Below are 25405 nucleotides of genomic sequence, written 5' to 3' on the forward strand. Positions count from 1 at the left end.
TTTTACAATATTTCCCAAATGATGTTTAACAGAGCAAGGAAATCTTCACAGTAAGTTTCATAATATTTTTTCTTTTGGAGAAAGTATTTTAATAGTTTAATAATTATGACTTCAACTGTATGTTTCATTAAAGTTGTCATGGGTAATTCCTAATTTATTTCATAATAATTCCAAATAAATAGAAAACATTCAGTTGTATGAACTAATGCAGTATAACTTTTTAAATTATAACTTAAAGGGCACCTTTACCATTTACCAATCACCCTTTTGAAGCTGCTTGGTCAGATCTGTGTGTAAGTATAATGTGTCCACAGTGATACTGGAGTGATATAAAGACAATGAGTCTCATTTTTTTAATTTTCTGAGGTTAAAATAGAATCCAAATCCCTCCCGTTCTGAGACCCACCGCAACGTGAAAGGAGAGTGACTTTACGACCCACCCAATTGATTGACAGCCGTATATTAACATGTCTCCGTTGTAATGCGTAAAATCAAATCAACAAAACAGGACTTGCGCAAAGCAACCAGGTGCTGGACTGTAAACTTACAGTAAACTTACCATTTTCTTTTGTTGTCCTGGTCCAAATGAACCAAGAGAACTGAACTGAACACACTTTTTAAGGGTAATTAAAGCTTAAAATGAACATTCTGTCATCATTTGCATTTTGCTTTTTTTCAGTAAATCCGCTGAGGTCTAATGTTGTTTAGAGCCCAGTCTTTGTGACCCACACTAAGCCTGGAATATCATGAGGGTGAGTACATACCTTAAGAAATTTGCCTTTTTGACATTTGAAACAGGCCATTCATATGATTTGTGCAAATCAAGTTAATGGCTGGATTTGTTTAATGGGTAGTTTGGCTTGGATTGCAATAAAATGCACAACATGGCATTGACTTATATTTGCAGGTCTGACCCAAGCCATATTTGAATAGAATATTACAGAGACTCGTGTGTGCCAGTGAGTCCGAGTTCAAACTGAAATGATTTTCAAAAATGACGAATAGTTGTTGTTTTCACACTTCATGACTATCTGAGGTAGTGGTCATTTGCTGCTGTGTTAGCATTTATGTTTAGGCCCAATCCCAATTCTATTTTTGCCCCTTCCCCATCCCCTTAGCTCTTAAAACCGAGGGTGAAGGGTAAGGGCTTTAAAATTTACCCCTAAGAATTGGGACAGCACTACATCACCTGTACACGTCATCATATGTCATCGCGATCTCTTGCTTCATATGAGATCAGATGATGGCGACTGCTGTAGTTATTCCAGTTGTGCTATTTTTTGGTATTTATCTTCAGGGAATCACTGAAGGCATATATCATGTTATCATAACGATCTAATGTGGCAATAAGATCATAACTGTACTGTGCATTCACACTGTGGCCATATTCATCTATGTAAACACACCCAAAACAACATTAACATTATAGCAGACACTGTAAAAAGGTAATTCCCAGCCACTAGACTTTTCTGACAGGGTATTTGAGTGTCATCAAGTGACAGAATGTTGTGGAACTGCTATACTAGAGTTATGAAATTTAGCTGTTTTTATTTTAGCGTTTTTTTAAAGCATAACGGTGAAACACAAACGCGGTTATGAATGTATTAAAACATGTGCTTGTTTGTTGTAAAAAATCATAACAATGACAAAAAAATACAAATTTGTGGATCTCCTTACTTCCGGGTGCTGCGATCCTACGGTTGTGGCTGGTGTATTCTGGGAAAATTTCTTACTTCAGGTTTCGAGTGTGGTCCTGAAAGATATTCGTTCAAAGGGCTATATACCCCCTCCCCTTAGCCCTACGTCTTTAAGCTAAAGAGAATTGGGACACCCCTACCCCTTGACGTGAACGCGCAAAACGAGGGGTAAGAGGAAGGGCTAAGGGGTAGAATTGGGATTAGTCATTTAGTCATTTAGCAGACACTTTTATCCAAGGTGACTTACAAATTTAGAGGCATTCATTGATTCAGCGAATCAACAAAAGGCAATACACATTATAATTGCTAATTATACAAAGCAACTTAGAGAATTATGTGCTAGAGTAAAGACAAGGGAGTGTTTTTTTTAAAGAGAGAAGAATGTTTCTACAGGTGGTTTGTCATGCCCACACACCTGTGGGAAGCACAATTCATAAATGCTCAGTGTTTTTGTGTAAAACTTATGCAAGAGTCAGGGGCGTAAACCTGCACTGGTCTCACGGTTGGGTTACGATGATCATGCCATCTATTTGGTTCAATTTGATATCTCTGTGCATCATGGTGTATTGACAATGCTTTCAATAAACAATTTGATAATTTACTTAGCATCACAACAATTCTCGTATTGATACTGTATAATTTGGTTGGCGCCAATAGCCTTGTGGTTAGTGCATCAACACAGCACCGAGGTGTTCATGGCGACCCGAGTTCGATTCCCGGCTTGAGGTCCTTTGCAGACCCTTCTCCCATCTCTGCTCTCCATACTTTCCTGTGTCTATATATCTACTGTCCTATCACAATAAATGTGAAAACCCCTAAAAATAATAATTAAAAAAGTATAATTTGTAAATATATAGGTATATATAAGTATTATTTGTAATAAATTTTGTCGTTTAATACAAGCAGTCGAATATATGTACTGTAGTCAGTGCATGGTCAGCGCAGCTCTGGTGCTGTTCAGCCAACAGTAACATGGACACTGTTGTTAAATGGCTGCGATGTTTAGCTGATCCATTATAGACCGTGAAGCAGTAGAGAAATCTTGCTCTGCAGACACACTCATGTCTGGATCCACAGGTAACTTTTATTACAGGTAACAGCCGAGAGAGGAGATAAAACGTTACCTCACGAACACACCAGAAGGTCAAAGGGGTGTGTGTGTCTGTTACTGTGCTGTTTATCTGACGCAGCAGGAGATGGATACACACTCTTGGCCCGTTTTTCACTGACTGCTACAATACGGTACAGTATGGGTCAGTACGGGTCACCTGGTTATCAGGTTTGTGTTTCCACTACCAAGGGTACCCTTTTGGTGGGCGTGGTGTACGACAGTTTCAGTCGACGTCGTTCTCGCTCGAATAAATGTCTACAGAAAAGCTGCACAGGTTCACACATCATATGAGAAGCACATTTCACAAAACCGTAAAAAAATACTTGTAAAATAAATACTTGTGTATAAATGTTCATTACTCACTTTCCTATGAGCATAATTTGATGAAAACTGCAGATCAATGACAGTGCGAAATAGCCTACTGTAACGTCTGCAATTATATTAAATAAATAAAAAAAATGCAACATATGTGAACACATACAGACCCTTACAGTCTTCGATATGTTATCAATTGCAGACAAACTATACACAACCTATATTTAGTCCTTATTTGGGTTCAAAAACAACACGCAACATAAAGCCCACAGTCAGTGCAAACCTCTCATCTGTGTCTGTAATCTTCACCAGCACATCTAATCTCTGTTAGAGAGTAATTTCGTCATTTCGAGTTCATAATAGTCCAAAAGGTGATGATAAACATGGCAGTTTGTTCATGATTCAGGTTGCTGAAACAATTTGCTCCTGTGTTTTGTCGGGCTTCTACTTTGTTTTTTCGCGCTTCACTCTCGAGTTTGTCCTTTTCTTTTCTGAAAGGATCAGATGACGGAGACACTTCAATAATTCATGCATGTTATTATGATCAGCTCAAGAAGTTTGTTATAGCAAATGTAGATGCGATCACGAGCTCCCTGGAGAAAGCGAAAACTGCTCACTCTTTAGATGGCCTTGTAAAACAACAACAGGACACGGCTGAGTTTGTTCTTCTTGGCTTTGTGACTGTACATCAAGACAATGACAACGTTTGTTTGAGCTCGGGTCAACCATGGCTTGTTATTATATGCATATAGTATCACGATGTAATGTCTTGGCTGTGTATTTAAAACATGGCGGTTCCCTTGGTTTTATTCTGGCTATCTCCATGAGCTCATGACGCATCTCTGTAACCAATCAGTGTTCAGCTGCTCGTGTAGCTCCACCTTTTGGTACCCTTTCTCGTGTTTGGTACCCTTTCGAAATGCTGCAGAAAAAGTGATATGGTAACCGTACCGTACTACTCTGATAGGTTTGCAGAACGGTGGGCGGAGAGAACTAGCTCATTTGCATTAAAGGCACAGGCAACAAAAACAGCTACATAGTGTTCAAAGCAGAATTTCCAACATTCTTAAAGGTATAATTAATAATCTGATGGGTGTTTTGAGCTGAAACTTTACAGAAACATTGTGGAGACACAAAAGACTTATCTTACTTTTGAAAAAAGGGTAAAATAGATGACCTTTAAATTACCTGTATATGATAACGAAATTTCCTCTTTTGGATAAACTGCATTTTTTTTGTTGGGTGAAAGAAGCCTTCATTTGCCAAAATGCATTACCTGAGTTAATTATATTTTTAATTGAGTAAGTTTCTCTTCCTGACACATTTCCAAATCAACCCCATTTGCAGTCTGGCCAATTCACTTCAAATTGCTTTAAATGTAGTTCTGATTGTAGTAAATATTAGCATAAATACCAGAAAATGACATTGTTGTGTTTGTGTTTGATGCTTTAATGTTTGTTGTTGTCATAGCACAGGTGAAAACAAACGCTGCCACAAATATATCTATAAAAACATCAGATGGTTAGCTTTGGCCCTCCGAGGACATTATGTTCGATCGAAAGGTAAATTGCTGTCGGACTAGTTGGCCTCATCGAGATGTGCGATCCTGCAGCATGTTTGCATGTTCTCATTTGTGTGTGTGTATGCACAGACGTGCTCGTCTCTGTGTGCTGAGCTCAAGCGTGTTATTTTATAATAAACTGTGTGTTTACTGTAATGAGAGTGGTAATGAATGGCTCGCTCAGACAGGAGAGTTCAAACTCTTTACTTGAAAAAACCTCCCGTCCTCCGCCTCTGTATTCCTCCTCCTAATGGGTTCATGACTCTGTTTTTCCTTACGCTTTTCTAATTAAAAAAGGCCACCAGTGCATTGTTTATCTATCCATCCGTCCGTCCGTCCGTCCATCCATCCATCCATCCATCCATCCATCCATCCATCCATCCATCCATCCATCCATTCATCCATCGGCCTATATGAATATTTGCCTATTTATTTATATATCTGCCTATTTATCTATATATCAGCCTATCTATTGGCTTATCTATCTATATATCGGCCTACCTATCCGTATATCAGCCTATTTATCTATATATCGGCCTGTTTATCGGCTTATCTATCTATATATCAGCCTATCTATCTATATATTGGCCTATCTATTGGCCTATCTACAGTATCTATAAGCCTCTATATAAGCTTCTTTATCAGCCTATCTGTGTGTGTGTGTGTGTCTGTGTCTGTGTCTGTGTCTGTGTCTGTGTCTGTGTCTGTCGGTCTGTCGGTCTATCTGTATGTCTGTTTGTCTGTCTGTCTGTCTGTCTGTCTGTCTGTCTGTCTGTCTGTCTGTCTGTCTGTCTGTCTACGTACCCAACTATAGCCTTATCTATCAGCCTATCTATTTCTATATCTGCCTATCTACCTATATTTTGGCCTATATATTGACCTATCTATCTATCTATCTATCTATCTATCTATCTATCTATCTATCTATCTATCTATCTATCTATCTATCTATCTATCTATCTATCTATCTATCTATCTATCTATCTATCTATCTATCTATCTATCTATCTATCTATCTATCTATCTATCTATCTATCTATCTATCTATCTATCTATCTATCTATCTATCTATCTATCTATCTATCTATCTATCTATCTATCTATCTATCTATCTATCTATCTATCTGCCTATCTGCCTATCTGCCTATCTGCCTATCTACAGTATCTATCTGCCTATCCATCTGCATATTGGCCTTTCTATATATCAGGCCTATCTATCTTTTAGCCTATCTATCTATTGGCCTATCTATCGCCTTATCTACCTTTTAAAAAAACAGGCTCTTAATTTGTAATTTCTCAAAAATCATGTACAATGCTGCAAAAGGTTAAACAAATCTCATAAAATGAAGTAATTAAGCAATAAGTAATTATAGTTAAATGTATTAATGAAACAGTAACACAAGAATTAAAACTGAACATACTTACAAAAGAGTTTAAATGAGCTAACCTATAGAAGTACCATTTTTGTATCCCTGCAGAAATTTTCTTTGAGAAGTCCTCAAAAGATCCACTTTTCTTAGTGTGAAGAACATTTCGCCATTCTAAAGAATCTTTTTTCGTCCACAAAGGACCTTTTGTGGACTGTAAAGTTTCCATAGAAGTGAAAAGGGTTTTTAATGGAACCATTAAATGTCAATAAAGAAACTTTATTCGAAAATAAGTTTCAACCATTTCATAATTTAAGAAACCAAGGACTGAATTCCTGCAAGTGACATAAAATCTTATTTACCTTTTACTATATATGTGAAAATGGTGGATTATTTAACTTTGGCCAGGCATCATAGCAATGAGCTGATCAGCCTGTGTGTGTGTGTGTGTGTGTGTGTGTTTATATAGTTGCAATGGCACTTAATTTGCTGCTTGTTTTCTCCAGTATTGTGATGGTGTATGCACTCAAATAGGAGCCGTTGGAGAGCAGTTTCTTTGAAGTGGGACATTCCTGTCGTGGCCCATTCAGATTCACACATTCCACTTTTGCATTCCTCCCCATATTGAGGCGGCCTGGTTTATACAGCTTCTATAGACGTACACAAAAGGTCTGCTTAATTAGCGTCTTTGTCACTTTAATAGAGCGCCACACATGACACGTACACATACACACATACACACACACACAGCTTTTTTCTTTGCCTGTCCTGGTTTGTGTCGGTATATAATGAGGTCCTTGCTTGCGAAGGGAACGTAAAACTGTGTGTGTGTTTGTACTTGAGTATGTGCTATGAAGAATGCATCAAGGGACTGAAAGGCAGCAGGTCTAGGTGGCGATCTTCTTTTTGTGTCACACAACAATCATACAAAGAGGCGGACGAGGAAATGATGAAAGCCGGAGCTCTCAAAAGTCTCTTCTTGCGCTAATAAAGACGAATAGAATAGCGACATGCTGCCACCCTGACCTTCCTAATTCCTCTCTCGCAGCTTGTGTTTGAGTACGTCTCGAAGGGTTTTCATTGTAAATAAAAACTAAAATGACAGCAACAAGCAAAGACACGTTAAATTAAAAATTATTTTTTAAATATAAATGGCTTGGATTATTATTATGATTTTTTATTTACACCTTTGATAAATCATTGTTTAGAATGTTTAGTGAGTGTTTCTTGTTTGACCTATTTTATTGTTAACTAAATAGATTTTTAAAAGTATATAACAAAATAAATTTAACTAAATGAAAATAAAAATACTAATACATTTACTGAAATTTAAATTTAAAATATAATATAGAGTAATACAATACAACATAACATAAAAATATTGTAACATAACATTACAACCTAACATAATATCGTAACAACATATCATAACAAAATATTGTAACATAAAATAAAATATCGTAACATAAAACAAAAAATTGTAACAACGTAATATAACAACATAAACATAACGTAATATAACATACTATAACAACATAAAATAATGTAATATAACGTAGCAAAATATTGTAACATAATGTAATGTAACATAACATAAAATAACGGAACAACATAACATAACAACATAAAATAACCTAATGTAACCTAACCTAACATATCGTAACACAACATATTGTAACATAACATATAGTAACAAGACATCGTAACGTAACAATATAAGATAACGTGACATAATCTAATGTAACATTGCAACGGAACATAACATAAAATAACATAGCAACATAAAATAACATAATGTATATATGTAATGTGTGTATATATATATATATATATATATATATATATATATATGTATATGTGTATATATGTATATGTGTATATGTGTATATGTATATATGTATATGTATATTTGTATATGTGTATATGTATATATATATGTATATGTATATGTGTATATATGTATATATATATATATATATATATATATATATATATATATATATATATATATATATATATATATATATATATACATATATATATATATATATATATATATACATATATATATACATTACGCTATTTTATGTTGCTATGTTATTTTATGTTTATGTATTGATAGTTAATGTATCTACATTTATTTAACAGAGAAATGCCAGGCAGTGTTCTTTTATTTCTTTCTTTCTTTCTTTCTTTGTTTCTTTCTTTCTTTCTTTGTTACTTTGTTACTTTCTTTCTTTCTTTCTTTCTTTATTATTATTATAATTTTTTTTTTTAATTTTTTTATTGTTGTTTGCTTATTTGTTTGTTTGTTTGTTTGTTTGCTTGCTTGTTTATTTACAAAGCACAATGTAGAATCATGATATTTTCAGGTATGAGTGTGTTCAGAGTTAACAAAATAAAGAATATATAAAATATTAAAACAAGATTTTACTGTTGACCAGTAAGAAAAAATGAAAATTTAATGATAAAAAAATAACAAAAAATATATACAAAAATTCTAATCTCATCTATGCTAATAACACTTCTTGTGCTGATAAAGATGAGCGAAATAGTGACAATTCCTATCTACACCGAAAAGCTCTATTTTACAACTAGTAATTACAGACATTTGAAAAAGAAACCTATGGTAAAAATAGCCAATTTAAAATATACAAAATTAAACAGACACAACTATAGTTGTATAAACTATAATCAAATTTTCATCTTATTCAATTTGCTACTTGCAGTTTCGTTGCAATATTTATAGCAGTTAAAAAAAGAAACGTTTTGACACCTAATTATGTCATATTTGTGTTATTTTAGTGTACTTAAATTACATTTTAATTCTAAGTTGCTTTGAATAAAAGCATCTGCTTAATGTTAATGTAAATCTTGATGCTAAAATATAAATATTATTTTTTATGTGAACAGAATAGCAACATGCTCAAACCCTGACCTCCACAATTCCTCTCAGTCTGAGTATAGCGAGTGCATTGCAGTGATGTCAGGTTTGAGCATGTGTGTGTGTGTTGGATGGGCTTTGGCTAAGAGACTACGCCTCATTAAGTTCATTGGCTCAAAGGTTCATTAAAAACCAAGCAAGGCAACAATCCAAGTTAACTGAAGCCCACCCGCGCCACCCTGATGTAAGTGTTAAGACCGCCGCCTCCCCCTTCTAACTCTGCATTTACACCCCTGAGTTCCAGCACTCTCTTCTTTTATTCCTTTCTGCCTCCAGACAATAGATTCCATCTGTTAGTGAGACTTTCTTTCCCAAGGCTCTCCTCCGGGTGACTGAAGCGGGCGCAGGTGGAGGGTGGGCCAGTCATCCAGCCGCGGTCTCAGTGGACACATTCACCCAGTGAGAGAACTGCATGATAGAGGCCAGAGAGAAAAAGAGATTTGAGCGAGCCTTCGGGAAAAAGCCCCTTAACGGCGCTCTGGAGCTTTGGCCAGGCAGCTGCATGTGCGCCGAGAGGCTGCTCAGCTGCTTTTTAAGTACTTTCAAAAGCGGGGAAAGAGGTGAAATTCGCTGGTAAACTAATGACTCTCACCTACCGAGACTGTGGAGAGAACACCTGCAGTTGTCAGGAAAGTCTGCAGTCGTTAATGAGAGGATTTCGAGGAATATTTCACTGATTCAAAGCAAATACTGTAAAGATCGTACCTGAAAATTGTTCTGTGGAAATTAGTGTTTAGTTCACGTCTTTAGTTAAAGGGGAGCTGTTATGCTTCTTTTTACAGGTTGTAAAATAACTATCTGATGTCCAGATTGTGAATGTGAAGTTTGAGCTCAAAATACCTAAACAATTATGTTTAATTAAGCCTCTTTTAGGCTTTGATCTTAATTGTACTGTCTTGGTGACTGTCACTTTAAATTCAAATTAGATTGTGCTCTTTTTAAAAAAGGGTGGAGCTACAGGTGTGTACAAAGGTGTCAGCATATTGGCAGATTCAAAAACAAGACTAACGTCCTATGCTAATGAGGGAGAAATCGTCACTAATGGGCGGGGCTTTCTCACTCTTATGACACGTACAAAGGGGAATGTCAATCAAAGTGTTTCTGCAGACTGTATTTATGTTTTTAAGTGTGATTTTAAAAGTAAAATGTATGCATTTTTTACCATTAGAAGCTGGTTATATTCACACTGTTGCCACACAACTGTGTTTAAACCCCTTATGAAAGGGATTTTTTGCATAATAGGTCTCCTTAAACTAAAAATAGCTAAGTTTTGTAATCGTTTTCACACCCTTAAATCATTCCAGATCTGATGGTTTATGACTTTTGTAGAACACATCATCACAAAAACACAAATGTTGTGTGAAGATTTGTCTGCCAAGCAGTTTTAAAGACCATTACACTGTATGAACAACAACAAAATAACTACAATGAAACATTTCCTAAAATATGTTCCACTGCACTTCTTTTCCAGTACAGTTAAAGAGTTGGCTTTTGGATGTAGACACATTTCAGTGTATCGAAAAATGTATAAAGTACTGATGCTCCGATACTCTCTCAAGCAATATTGATATCCGTCAACACCAATGACAGATTGTCCAGAATGATATGTGCTAGTTCCAATAGTGAGATATTAAGAGTGATATCTATGATACTGGTAGCCAGTTATTCAAAGTATTGATACCGATACTAACTTATTTAGGATGAAATCTGTCAATAACTATATCCAATTATTCATCAATATGTCTGCTAGTACCCATACTGATACTGAAGAAATACTGATAACTGATAAGTTATTCAGAGTGATATCTATGATACCAATAACCATTTATTCAGAGTACCGATACTGCCTTATTCAAAATGACATCTGTAAATACAAATAATCTTTTTTTTTTTCAAAATGACATCTGCAATACTGATAAACAATTATTCTGAAGGCTGTCTATGGTACTGATAACCAATTATTCAGAAAACCGATACAGTGTTCATCATAATTTTATCTGTCACGACCAATAACCAGCTATTCAGAAGGATATCTTCTAGGACCAATGCTGATAACCAGTTATTCAGTGTAATATCTATTTAGCTGTTGTTTAGCATGACAACTATTATATCGATAACTGATTATTCAGAATACTGATACCAATAACGACTTATTCAGAAAGATGTTCGTCAATGCTTTAAACGATTATTCAAAGTGATATCTACTGATACTGACTCATTTAGAAAAATATCTGTCAATATCAATAACCAATTATTCAGCAATATATCTGCTGGTATCAACCCCCCCCCCCCCCACCCCCAAAATGACAGCTCCCTAACTGATAACCAGTTATTCAAGGTGATATCTATTATTTCGATTGTTCAGAGAACCAATACCGATACTGAGCTCATCAAAATTACATCGGTCACTGCCAATAGCCAGTTATGTAGAGAGATACCTGCTTGCACCAATTTGTATTACTGGTTATTTAGCGTGTTATCCGATAACTGATTTTTCAACAGTACTGAAACCAATACTGACCTACTCAGAAAGATTTTTGTCAATACACTAAATGATTATTCAACCGATACTGACTTGCTCAGAAAGATATGTCAGTACCGATAAACAATTATTCAAAGTGATATAAACTGATACTGACTTATTCTGAATAATATCTGTTACTATCAATAAATGATTATACAAATGGATATCTACCGATACTGACTTATTCAGAATGAAATCTGTCACTACCAATAAATAATTATTCAAAGTGATATCTACTAATACTGACTTATTAAGAATGATATCTGCCAATACCGATAAATGATTATTCACAGGGATGTCTACCGATACTGACTTATTCAGAAAGCTATGTCATTACCGATAAATATTTTTTCAAATTGATATCTACCGATACTGACTTATTCAGAAATGCATCTGCCAATACCGATGAACAATTATTCACAGTGATATATACCAATACTGACTTATTCAAAAGATATGTCAATACCGATAAACGGTTATTTGCAGTGATATTTACTAATACTGACTTATTCAGAAAGATATCTGTCATTACCGATTAACAATTATTCACAGTGATATTTACTGATACTGACTTATTCAGAATAATATCTGGCCATAGTACTAAACAATTATTCACAGTGATATATACCAATACTGACTCATTCAAAAGATATGTCAATACCGATTAACGGTTATTTGCAGTGATATCTACTAATACCGACTCATTCAGAAAGATATCTGTCATTACCGATAAAAAATTATTCACAGTGACATTTACTAATACTGACTTATTCAGAAAAATATCTGTCATTACTGATAAACAATTATTCACATTGATATTTATCGATACTGACTTATTCAGAATAATATCTGGCCATAGTACTAAACTATTATTCACAGTGAAATCTACCAATACTGACTTATTCAGAAAGATTTCTGTCAATACTGATAAATAATTATTCAAAGTTATGTCTACAGATACTGACTTATTCAGAATAATGTCTGCCACTACTGATAAATGATTATTCAAATTGATATCTACCTATACTGACTTATTTAGAACAATATCTGTCAATACCAGTAAATAATTATTCAAAGTGATATCTACATACAAATATTACACTTATGAAAAATAAAAATAGTAAGGGGTAATAAGTAAAATAATAAGTGAAATGCTGGCTCACATGTGGAGAGAAGGCCTGCTGTCTTCAGGAGGTCTGCAGTCATTATTGAGAAAGTATTAGGGATATTTTATTTTTAATCAGCCATTGATATCTGTGAATTGGTCAGCACAATTTTTTAAGGTTTTCGATGGCTGCTTGGACTGTTTTCTGATTTAGTTTTTACACCAGAAGCCATAGGAACAGCAGTGAATCCTCATTTAATAGACATAGTTTCTAAATTAATTGTCTTATATTTAGGATGTATTTTAAATTGCTATAGATTTAAGTTTGATATATATATATATATATATATATATATATATATATATATATATATATATATATATATATATATATATATATATATATATATATATATATATATATATATATATATGCACTACCAGTCAAATTCAGCAAAGGAGTTGTTAAAACAGATTTTTATTTAAAATAAATTCTGAAAAAGAATTAATGCTTCAGCCATATTTTCTATGTATTCAGTTCTCCACGTCTATCACTCAATATGGGTCAACACTGTCAGATTCAAGATTAATGTGTCAAAAATTTATTAAAAATATTGACAATTCTGGCATTCGCCTTGACTGATCAATGAACTGAGACTACAGAATGGTTTCACACAGATTTTCAGTGCCATCTATTGAATTGTCCTCACAGTCAAACTGCAGATCTTACCGTGTGACAGCTGACAGTGACTAAAATAACCGTATTTTGCACTTCACACATGCTGGAGCCTTTTTGTTTTTCTGGTGTCGCTATGTTTATATACAAAAAGTGTCTACCTAGTGTCTAAAAATCCTAAATGAGTGAGGATGATGACAAGGAAATTGTATGCACTGTTAATTAAAATAGAATGAAAAAGCATTATCACTGGAACTAGAGACTGCTGTGAATCATCATCAAACAGGTATATTTTTAAAACGTATCTTTCAATGCCTAGAAAATATGGGATGTTTGTTTGTAAAAGCATTTTAGATGAATTTAAATTTACATTTACTATTCAAAGGTTTCAGGTAATTTTCAAGAAGTGATAAGGGTTCTGTTATATTAATTGTAAGATGTGAATGAATGGTGGAAGAAAGTAGTTCCTCTTACAAAAGGGTTTTTGAGACTCCGTGTTTGTCTTTTTTATATACACGATTATGCCATCAAACTGTTGTATAAACGCAATATCACAGGAGTAGCAGTGCGATATGGCTGTATACTGGGACTGCTGGAACACTAAGGCACTTGGCCTGCAGCCTCAAGCCGACACATTCCTCTCACAAGTGCCAATATACAGCCATATCACACTGCTACTCGATTGATATTGAATTTATACAACAGTTTGATGGAATAACCGTGTATATAAAAAAGAAAATCAAACACAGAGACTCTCAAAAACACTTTTGTAAGAGGAACTACTTTCTTCCACCATTCATTCACATCTGCAGCTGACATCGGAAGAGCAGAAACCATTGCAAATTCACAAGCGTCACTTTAGAGCTAGTATTTGAATGATTCTCTAGCGTAATGCCTAAAGTGATGACAAAGCAGGGGATTTTGCTCACATTTTAAGATTATAAGGCTGAACGGCATGAAATGTCATCAGTCTACAGAGATTTTCCAGTATTTCTCTGTTGCAATCGGAGATCACAATAAATAACCCCAAATATATTCCAAAAGTATCATAATAAATAAAAACAATCGTGTTTCATATTGTAATAATAATCACTATTACTTTATTTTTACTCCAAGTAAATACAAAATGTCAATAAAACAATAAAAGTCACTTTGTTAAATGTTTTAACATCAAAAGTTGCGAGAGCAGAGATCAAGATCCTGTAATGCAATTTGAAAATTATGATTAAAAAATAGTAATCTAAAACACCGTTAAGTCACAAAAACACCCCCCCCCCCTTCTTTTTTTTGGGGGTTAACTGTCTTTTTAAAATAAGTTTGATATTGGTAATGTGCAGAATTAGAATGAATATATATTTGAAGTAAGCTTATCTGGCCCCCGATTGTATCTAGACCTTTGAATATTGCCTTCTTTAAAAAAAAAGTTTAGAAACACCTGATCTAAACTATTCCTCAAAGAAAGTAAACGGGAAGCGTAATTTTCTTGCAGCGTTTGACACGTTATTTTGACAATTACTTAATAGATGAAGGCAAATTTGCTTGTAATGGAATCTGATCTTTGAGGCTATATTAATAACAGCGCACAAAGCTTTAACTGATGTTTCACCTTATATATCAAAAGTATTTTTTTCCCCATCTCTCGACAATCAAGGTCTTGTTCTCTTGTCAACACATTATCGCGGTCGTGAGAGAAATTACATGCAGATGCGAGCGCTCTGCAATTAGCCTTCAATTAAACATTACTATTTATCTCATGCACCATCATGCCTTCAGCTATTTGTGCAAGTTTCATATAATCACATTTTTCCTGCATCACAAGTTGGAGGTTTGGAAGTGAAAAATGATTATAATCAGTTAAAGTTCCATCTAAAAAAAAAAAGAAAAGAAAAAAGATCCTTGCACATGGAGATGAAAAGGTAGCTGAAGAGCATAACGGAGTGAGATCTCATTGTGCGGTCGACTCAAATCAAAGCGGCCTCAGATATTTTAAACATGCTTCGGTTAAAATGAGGATTAGCTCTTAAAAACTACTGAGCATTTCACACTCGAATCCGTTCTGCGAATCCTGAAAGCTTGAAGTAGGGAGACAGTTTGTTCATGCTGTAATTCAATGGTTGGATTTAGGAACGGTGTGATGGGATGCATGAATTAAAACTAGCATGCGTTTTGGTACTTTAAACAAGGGTGTTTTGTGGAAGGATTAGCCCAAATTTGACCTCTCTCATTGTTATATACATTTCTGTATGAATTTATTATTAGTATACTGTTCTTATGCAATAAATGGATTAAATGTGACAGCAAAGACTATAATGTTACAAAATATATCCATTTCTTTTTAACTTTAAATTCATCAACAGTTCATAGAACCACCTCCGTCCCCACAAAACATGTAGATAAACTTCTGATTTGGCTGATAGCTGTGAGATATTCTGTAAAAGCACTCATCCAGCCTCTTCACCCATCACCCTTGTGTATTACTCCGCCCACATACAGTAACAAGCAGAGGACACCCTACAGTTTGACAAATATTGCTGCTGTTGGACAACATAATGTACTTTTGAGGCTTTTTTAGTAGAGAATGTAGTTGTTTAGATTGCATATATGCAGTTCATTTATAAGGATAGTGCCTATTTTAAATATTTATCATTTCTGAGAGACAGCATGTCGGCGGTCATTAGCCTGTCATTGAGCAAAGACTGTTGATGATGTCCATCCACAAGATGGCAACAGAGACTGCATAATAAGCCTTTAGACGAGGGAAAACCCTGCGTAATTTTAAACTACAACTGATCAAATCATTATTAAACTGGTTAAAGACATTCTAATTCGATCTCTCTTTTTTGTTTGTTGTAGTGCTGTTTTTATACCATAGTAATTGTAGTGTGTTGAGTGTGAGTTGGGACTCACATATCAGGGATGTGTGTATTTTGTGTTGCCCACTCTTTGTAAAACCCTAAGTTACTTTTTGGTTGGCTGTCTGTTTCTAATGAGTCTCCTGTTTTCGTTCCTGCAGCTAGTTCTGTAAACAGAAAGAAGAAATGCCCGTATGTGTTTAGCGGTTTTCCTTATCGCAAACACAACTGTAATCTGATCCATGATGTTTCTGCATGTGTTTCTCCTCATTTGTGGTGAGTTTGACACTTTTATCATTTTTCCGAAGCCACAGAGTTTGTGCTGCTTTGGCTTTTTTGGGGATAATTATTGTGATCTCCTGATTGCAACAGAGAAATACTGGAAAATCTCTATAGACTGATGGCATTTCAGTTAGCAAAATCCCGTTTTGTTATCACTTTAGATCTATCTAATTTAGATCTATCTATCCATCCATCTATCTATCTATCTATCTATCTATCTATCTATCTATCTATCTATCTATCTATCTATCTATCTATCTATCTATCTATCTATCTATCTATCTATCTATCTATCTATCTATCTATCTATCTATCTATCTATCTATCTATCTATCTATCTATCTATCTATCTATCTATCTATCTATATATATATATATATATATATATATATATATATATATATATATATTAGGGTTGTCACAATACTGGAATTCACCAAACTCACGGCTGTTTACTGTCATTGGCTGAGGAGGTTATCAGTTCACCAAACTCACAGCTCTGTACTGAGTGAACGAAATCGTTTTAATAACTAATTTTCTTTGCCACAATGACAGTAAATAATATTATACTAGATCTTTTTCAAGATATTAGTATTCAGCTTAAAGTGACATTTAAAGACTAAAGATTAGGTTAATTAGGCAAGTTAGATAATTATGCAATTCATTATGCAAGTCATCAATATTGACCTAAAAATGGCTTAAAAAACTACAAACTGCTTTTATTCTAGCCGAAATAAAACAAGTAAGACTTTCTCCAGACGAAAGAAAATTTTAGGACCTATTGTAAAAAATTCCTTGCTCTGTTAAACATCATTTGGGAAATATTTGAAAAAGAAAATAAATAATTCACAGGCTAATCATTTTGACTTCAGCTGTATACCAAGACATGCATATTGTGGAATATTAATAACATTTAAAATAACTCAAAAAATGTAAAATGTTTTCTATTTATCATATTTGAAAATGTTGTAAAAAACCACAGTGATAAAACGGCAATAAACCACTAAATTCATATTAATTTGTGCAGTCGACTCGAATAAAAGCAGCTTCAGTTTTTTTGAAACATGCTTCTGTTAAAATGATGATTAGCGCTTTCAGTCTCGTATCAGTTTTGTGAATCACGATAGCTTGAAGTGGATTGTTCACACCATAATGCAGTGCTCAGATTTGGGAACACCATGATGTGATGCACAAATAAAAGCTAGCATAAACGATGACACTTTAAACGAAGGTGTTTTGTGGAAGGATTAGCCCAGTTTTTGACCTCAACTGTTAATTAACATGCCTTTCACCAAGCAGAAGAGCAGATCGAGTGGCCTTCACCTAAAACACACCCCGAACCCCATCTGTTGGCTTACGTGACTGTACGCGTGCGTGTGTGTGTGTGTTTTGGCGTGGGCAGTAGCAGCTCTGAGACAGTGCATGTGGGTGGAGGAATGGAGATAATGGAGCACATGGCTTAAGCTATTAAAGGACTGTTTTACAGCTTAATCGTTTATTTTTTTTTGTTGTTAGAAGCTCCATGCCGATCTGTTCTGGGTTATTTCTGTTTCCCTCGTTTGAAGGATTTAACCGAGTTTACTCGTCTAATCTGACTCTTTTTGTTAGCGATACTCAGACCTGTTTGCTGCGCTCATTGTACTGCATCCACTAATGCATGTGTGTGTGTGTTCTGCTTCAATGAGACGGCTCCACTTCATTGCCATGTCCATCACTGTCAGAAATGATTGTGTCTCTGCTAAAACAGCGGATGTGTTTGGCACAACTTCAGTTCGCAGGTCCTTGGAGACCTTTAGTCTGTAGCTCTGTGTTAAAAGTAGTTGTTTTGTGTTAAATCAGGTAGTTTGTGTGAGGAAAGAGAGTAAGTGCTTGTCAGCTTTTTGTGCTGGTGTGAAACCACGAGGCTTAAAATAAATGATATGTTTTAGAACCATGTAAGTCCATGCAAGGCCTGAACATGTAGATTGATTAAATATTTTTAAAGAAAGGCTTTTATGCTCATCAAAGTAGAATTTTAACCAATAATACACTAAAACTATAATATTTTGAAATGTTAATGACATTTAAAATACACACTCACCGGCCACTTTATTAGGTAGACTGGTCTAACTGCTTGTTAACGCATGGCATGGTTGTTGGTGCCAGACGGGCTGGTCTGAGTATTTCGGAAACTGCTGATATGCTGAGATTTTCACGCACAACCATCTCTAGGGTTTATAGAGAATGGTCTGAAAAAGAGAAAATATCCAGCGAGCGGCAGTTCTGTGGCTGCAAATGCCTTGTTGATTTCAGGAGAATGCAACTGAACACACGTGTGGATTACAGTGCACGCGACGGAAATTTGTTTGTAAGGAACATTTTTTACCAGAGAACTTTTCACATCTGGAAATGATGAAATCCGGATTTGCCGCTCATCTCTTTTCAAAAGAAGACGCGGTTCCAGTTTTTGTTGGTTGTCCTCTCTCTACAGATTTGGTAAGTGCGTGTGATTGGTGTTCTTTGTTTGTTTATTCAGATGGCAAAGATGCTCTCCGAGTGCAAACATGTAAACACCTTAATCAAACTATTACCGTCGTGTAGAATTTTCGCAGCATTTTGTGACAGGATAGTCAATACATACGGCTTTCTGACGCTACCTACTGAGTGCATCGAAGTTAACGAGAAATGCTGAGGGTTTTTTCTCTCCTTCGCCGTGCGGTATCAAACATTCCATTAAAACTACACTCACCAGCAGTTCATCCTCGCATCCAATATCTTGTTTGACATGGGGGGCATGCATGAAATGTTCCTGAATGAAAGTGAAAAAGCTAAACTGCAGTTAAAGTCGACAAATTAAGAATTTGGCAAATAATTTGATTACTGAAGTCCATGTAAAAAGTCACTAGCTATGTTTCCATCCACCTATATCCAAAATGCGCATTAAAAAAATGGTTGATGGAAATGCCATGATGCGCATCTATTTTGAAAATGCGCATAAAAAACTTATGCACATAACTGAGTAGGATAAACTTTTTTTCGATAAGAAAATATGCGCATAAACTAAGATGGAAACACTTTTACTGCACAAATTTCAGTATGCACATTAAAAAATGTCATGTGATTTTGTTATAAGAGATCATGTGATGATGAAAATATGCGTAAATGGAGAAACCAGCAGGCTGAGCACACTGTAAAACATCTGAAATGTTGTTTTGGTCATTCTTAAACACCTTAATCGTTTCAGTATTCGTGTTATTATATCATTAAAGACCTCCAGAATCAAGAGCGTTTGTGCTCCGTGTCTGACACCTTCAAACGCCACCGCGCGTTCACTGCGTGTCAGGATTGCCTTCTGAGGCGCAAGTCATTTATTAGATGAAGAAAAGATTGACGCAGCTTCTCCTACCGCAGTAAATTCAGTTTTTACTGTTGATATTTGCCGCCAGTTAATCAGGAAGTGACGATTTTGTTTGCTTTGACTCGTTGGATGAAAACACTGCTTTATTTGCACGTCTTTAATGCGATAAGTTCATTCACATTTTTGGATGGAAACATAGCTACTGTCTTTCTCCCCTGTGTCTATGTGGTTGTTTTATTTCTGAAAATCAGTGCGTGCCCAAACGGAAACTCCCATTTTTATGCAAAATCTTCTCTCTTTCCCTCCCCCAACACTCCCACCTAAACAGAGCTATAGACACACCCACTTTCCTGACTTTTTCCCAAACTAGAGGTTTGAAAACACCCTTTTGAGACAGGGAGTTGCGTGGCTCTTTAAAGCCCTCTCTCTTCCTGTGTGTACTGTATTTGTACAAGCTCATGCTAATTAATTAGCCTAATGTAGCATGTTTAGCTGCATCATGTCTGCAGTATGAGACTTTTCAATGACGGTTTGCTATTATTGAAATGAGTATTTCCTATCAGTGTTCCCCATAAAGGTCAGATGTGTGGTGTTTGTTTGAGTTTGTCTTGTTGTCTGTGTGTTTGCGTGTAATAGAGAGCTAGCGATAGCATCAGTAATAGGTTTATGGTGGTGGAGCGGTAAATAAGAGAGCGGGACACACAAGGTTGGCCACGATGCTCATCTTCTCTGACCTCCCGTTTCAATCCCTGGCTTTATTCCTCTTTATGCCTCCCTCCCTCGTCTCTTCTCCACTCATTCACCCTGCTGTCTCTTCATCAGCCCTTCATTGTGATGGATGGCCACGTGGAGGGACAGTAAAGTGCTAAAGTTTGTGGGCCGTGGATCCCACACCACTGCATAAACACACACACACTCACACAGAGAGACGGGGCTTCCAGAATTGGATGGAGTGGAGGAAACACGTCAGCATTTTCTCTCCCAGTGTGTTTCACTCAGCGCAATTGAGTCTTATTATCTGACCCCTCTCCTTCTTCACACTGACCTGATCATATTTTACCACACACACACACATTCTTTATGTCCGCCTCCCTCTTTCTTTCGGACAACTTCCTTCCACATACACACACATGTGCAAAAACACACTCTCACACTAAGACACAGCACAGATGCAGACACGCATCCATAGACTCACACAAGGATACAACACACACACACACACACACACACACACACACAGACATGGACACACACACATGCAGATATACACATTTACATGCAGAAAGCTACAAACACATACAGTACATACACACACCAAAAATAGACACGCATACACACAGACATACAGACACACTTATGCTCACATAGGCACACACATGCAGATATGCACACATACAAGCAGACAGCTACAAACACACACACGCACACACACGCACACACACACACACACACACACACACACACACACACACACACACAACACACACCAACATGGACGCAAATACAAACACACACACCAACATAGACACAAACTCATAGACACACACCAAAATAGACTCACACTCGCACACACAGACAGACATATGTGCTAGCACAACAACGTAGACACAAACACACTTGAAGACGCACACACAGACATTCCACACACTCACTTGAAGACACACATACACATTCAAAAGACAGCCACAAACACACACTTAAACGCAAATGCACACTCACACACCAATACACACTAGAAGACATGCAGACACATACACCACAAACAAAACACCACAAACATAAATACAGACACACACTCGCACATACATTGTCACAAACACATTCACAAAAACACACACATAAACATAGACTCACATGCGCTCACATATGAAGACACACACATATACAAACACACACATAAAGACATATAGATCCATGCATGCATACACACACTCATAAAATCTCATAAACATGCAGACATACACACACACACACACACACACACACACACTTATACACAAACACAGACATGCATACACGCATGCATTCTCTCTCTCTCTCTCTCTCTCACACACACACACACACACACACACACACTCTGTGGTTCTTCCACTCATGCACCTGTGTTTGTGGCTTGTGGCATCATTATTCTACATAATTGCTGATTATTATTTGGAATAATTAGTTTAGCAGACCACGTCATTTTTTATTTGTTTACATCACAGTCGAAATTAACTTTCATATGATTTAATTTTAATCACAGTCGTTAATTTGGTCACAGTCGTATAGACGCCATAATTGCTGATTATGTTTGTCAGTCATTAATACACACACACCAAGGGCTCTATTTTAACGACCTAGGCGCAAAGTCTGAAGCGCAGGGCGCAAAAGCATTAAGGGCGTGTCAGAATCCACTTTTGCTACTTTAAGGACGGAAAAATACGCTCCGCTGCACATGGTCTAACAGGGTTGAGCTTATTCTCTTAATGAGTTATAGGTGTGTTTTTGAGAATAAACTAATCAGAGTCTCATCTCCCATTCCCTTTAAGAGTCAGATGCATCGCGCCATAGTGCATTCGCTATTTACATGGCAGACTTAGTAAGTGTAAAAACTGAACGATTCAATAGCGAGAAAACAGGCAAACAGACCATCTGCAGCGAGAGAATGAGAAAGAGCCTTCTCATTCTTTACTTTTACTTTTGCTCTCTTTTGTGGATAAAGAAACATGTTGTACGCACAGATATCCATTAGCCTACATATTTAATTTTGTTTGTTAAGAGCAAAGATTTGTTTCAAAACTATTTCTAAATTCAGTTCTAATGTCCAGCAAACGAATAAATGAATCATAATAATGAAGTGTGGTCAAAAAACTGAGTTATATCTAAACACACGTCCTATTTTTATGCCCCATATGGTAATGCATATGTCTCCAAAACTTGACAGGTGGACAAATCTAAACTTGTTTTTCTTAAAACAAATATAAATATGCATTTAATAAATAATACTGCTAATAATAATAACATTATAAAAATGCTAATTGTCATGAATAAACTGAAAAAGCCCCTGAGATGAGGCATGGAGGTGGTGGTTTTTATATTTATTTAGAAAATAATAATTTTTGTAATATTTTAATCCTTTAATTTTTTATGTAAAGATATTTGTGTATTTCTGTACATCTGGTGTGTATTACGCAATGTGTAAGAGTTTGAACCTGTATAATGCACTAAGCCGAAGGAAAATGAATGAATGAATGTCTGTATTTATATGTATGTCTAAATATAAATGTACATTATATATTTTTTCATTATTGTATAGTCACAAAACGGCGTAATTACAGTTCATTATTGTTAATCAGACTGTTACTTTCCTTCATTAATTTAGCCATGAAGGGAAAAACATTTTCTGAATACTTCCATTTGCAAAAAAATATAATAAAATGTTTTGGTCTCTGCCGTATTGCCATTGAAATTAAAATAATAAATATTACCATGAGTAATACTATATTCAGACCATATGTCAGTTCTTATTAATAACTGTTTCAGTATAAATGAGCTTTTAAAAAATATCTTTATGGAATAGTCACTGCATAATAACTGTTTATTATGCTCAGTCATTACTTACAGACCATATGTTAATTATATAAATAAATAAAAAAACATTTAATAAAATGCATTTCAAATTTTAATCACTGCTGTATTATCATAGATATTACAAATACTGATAATTATTATGAATAATTAAATATTCAGAACATATTTCAATATTTATTCTTCAATATAAATTCCCTTTTAGGTCAGATCTTTAACTTATAGTGACATGTAACTGTAATTATTATAGTTTATTTTTGTTAATTATTTCTTAGGACATATGGCAATTTAAATATCTACCATGTAGTCACACAAAGTAACTGAGTAACAGACATGATTAGGGCATTATATATGTAATTTTATTTTTTAATTCACGTAGCAATCTAATTACAAATGAACTTCTATATTTAATCACTGCCTTTTAATAATAGAAAAATAAATGTTAATGATTGCTATCATGACTAATTACATATCCATATGTCCATTTTATATATGTTCATGTCTAAATAAAAATTAACCCCTGTTTGACCTTAATTATAGTCATAGTCACGGCATAATTATTGTCTATAGTCGTCAGCTGTTATTTACATAGACCAGGTCAGTTTGTGTTTTTTTTTTTTAACTGTCAGTAATGTAGTCACATAAAATATCACATGCAAATCATAATACACATGTATTATGTATAATGTATGTAATATCTACTATATAGTTCATATGCATCACAGTTATGTATTATTATATATCATAATAACAAGCACGGGTCATATGGTCACATATGGTGTGTGTGTGTATGTAATTAGATGCTGTCACGATTCTTGTGTGCGTCTAGATGTCATTTTGTATTTGTTGTGCCATGTGATTCCCCCTGTGTTGTGCTCCATGTGCTTCTGTTTATGTCATGTGATTCTTTTGTTCTGTTTTCCCGCCATTTGTTAATGTTCATTAGTTCCACCTGTGTCACATCCCTGTGTGTATTCAATTCAGTCATACCTCTGAGTTATAGTTCTTTGTCTGGTATTGTATTGTCACATGTCCTTGTCCTGCCTGCGGTTTGATGTTCCAGTGCCTGTTGTGCAAGGTGGTAAAATTCATTAGTTTTAGCGTTTATTTCGCTTTGAGTTTTTGTTTTCACATTCAGTTAGTTTTAATTAGTTTTTAGAGGTAGATTTACTAGTTTTTATTAGTTTCTATATTTTAAAATTGCTTAGTTTTAGTTAAGTTTTTGTTACTTTTAGGATGAAGTCTCTTTTATACGTCTGCATCGAGTGATCAGCGTGACCACGGCGCCTACCTTGCATTTAAACTTCTGCACGTTGTTTGTGTTTCTCTGCAATAAAACTTTCTAAACGCTAGCTTACAGTAGTTTTTATGTTTCTTTGTGTCGAGTTTCTTCGCAGGCGTTTTGTTTTTCTGAACGCTACCTTATTGTAGAAGTAGCTCAAACTCGCTCATTTTGGAACCGGCAGACATGCAACAACTTTAATCAGAAGGTAAACACAAAACAAATCTTTGCATCTGGAACTTCTTAACAGGGGTTTGTTCTTCGGACGCGGATTACTCAATTAGCTGGATTTGGTTATTGACCGTTTGACATGATCCAGGATCGTTTCGTTCTTCAAATCTAATCCGAGAGTTGTTGTCATAGCAACAGTTCTGGTAGCTCAAACCTGCTAGGGAGCAGGCTAATTTCATATAAACAGGATTAGACTTGGTTAGTTCAAGCAAAGACAATACTGAAAGTATGTACCGAATTCTGATATTTTTTACAGTAGTAGTTATATACTTGGGAAAATATTATATATATATATATATATATATATATATATATATATATATATATATAATATATATATATATATATATATATATATATATATATATATATATATATATATAAAAAATATATATTAATAAAACGTATGCAATCTGCACTCCGAAATAAAAGTACAAAGACTGCCACCTGGTGGTTCAAAGAGAAAATTTGTTGAAATGAACTTTTTAGATCGCTTTAGTACAGTTTGTGTATGATAATAGACATGCACCATATGTAACTTTTTTTTTTAAAGC

At 35.1% G+C, this 25405-nt stretch overlaps 1 long non-coding RNA gene across 1 annotated transcript in view; it reads left to right on the forward strand.

Moving 5' to 3' along the window:
• LOC130242106 (uncharacterized) overlaps nt 1-25405 on the forward strand; it is a 207746-nt gene that overhangs the window by 168645 nt on the left and 13696 nt on the right. The window contains exon 3 of the long non-coding RNA XR_008838938.1: nt 680-752. This is a non-coding gene — a long non-coding RNA (uncharacterized LOC130242106). The remainder of the gene's footprint in view (nt 1-679; nt 753-25405) is intronic.

The sequence above is a fragment of the Danio aesculapii genome, chromosome 15 (genome assembly GCF_903798145.1).
Source record: "Danio aesculapii chromosome 15, fDanAes4.1, whole genome shotgun sequence".
Lineage (NCBI taxonomy): Eukaryota > Metazoa > Chordata > Actinopteri > Cypriniformes > Danionidae > Danio > Danio aesculapii.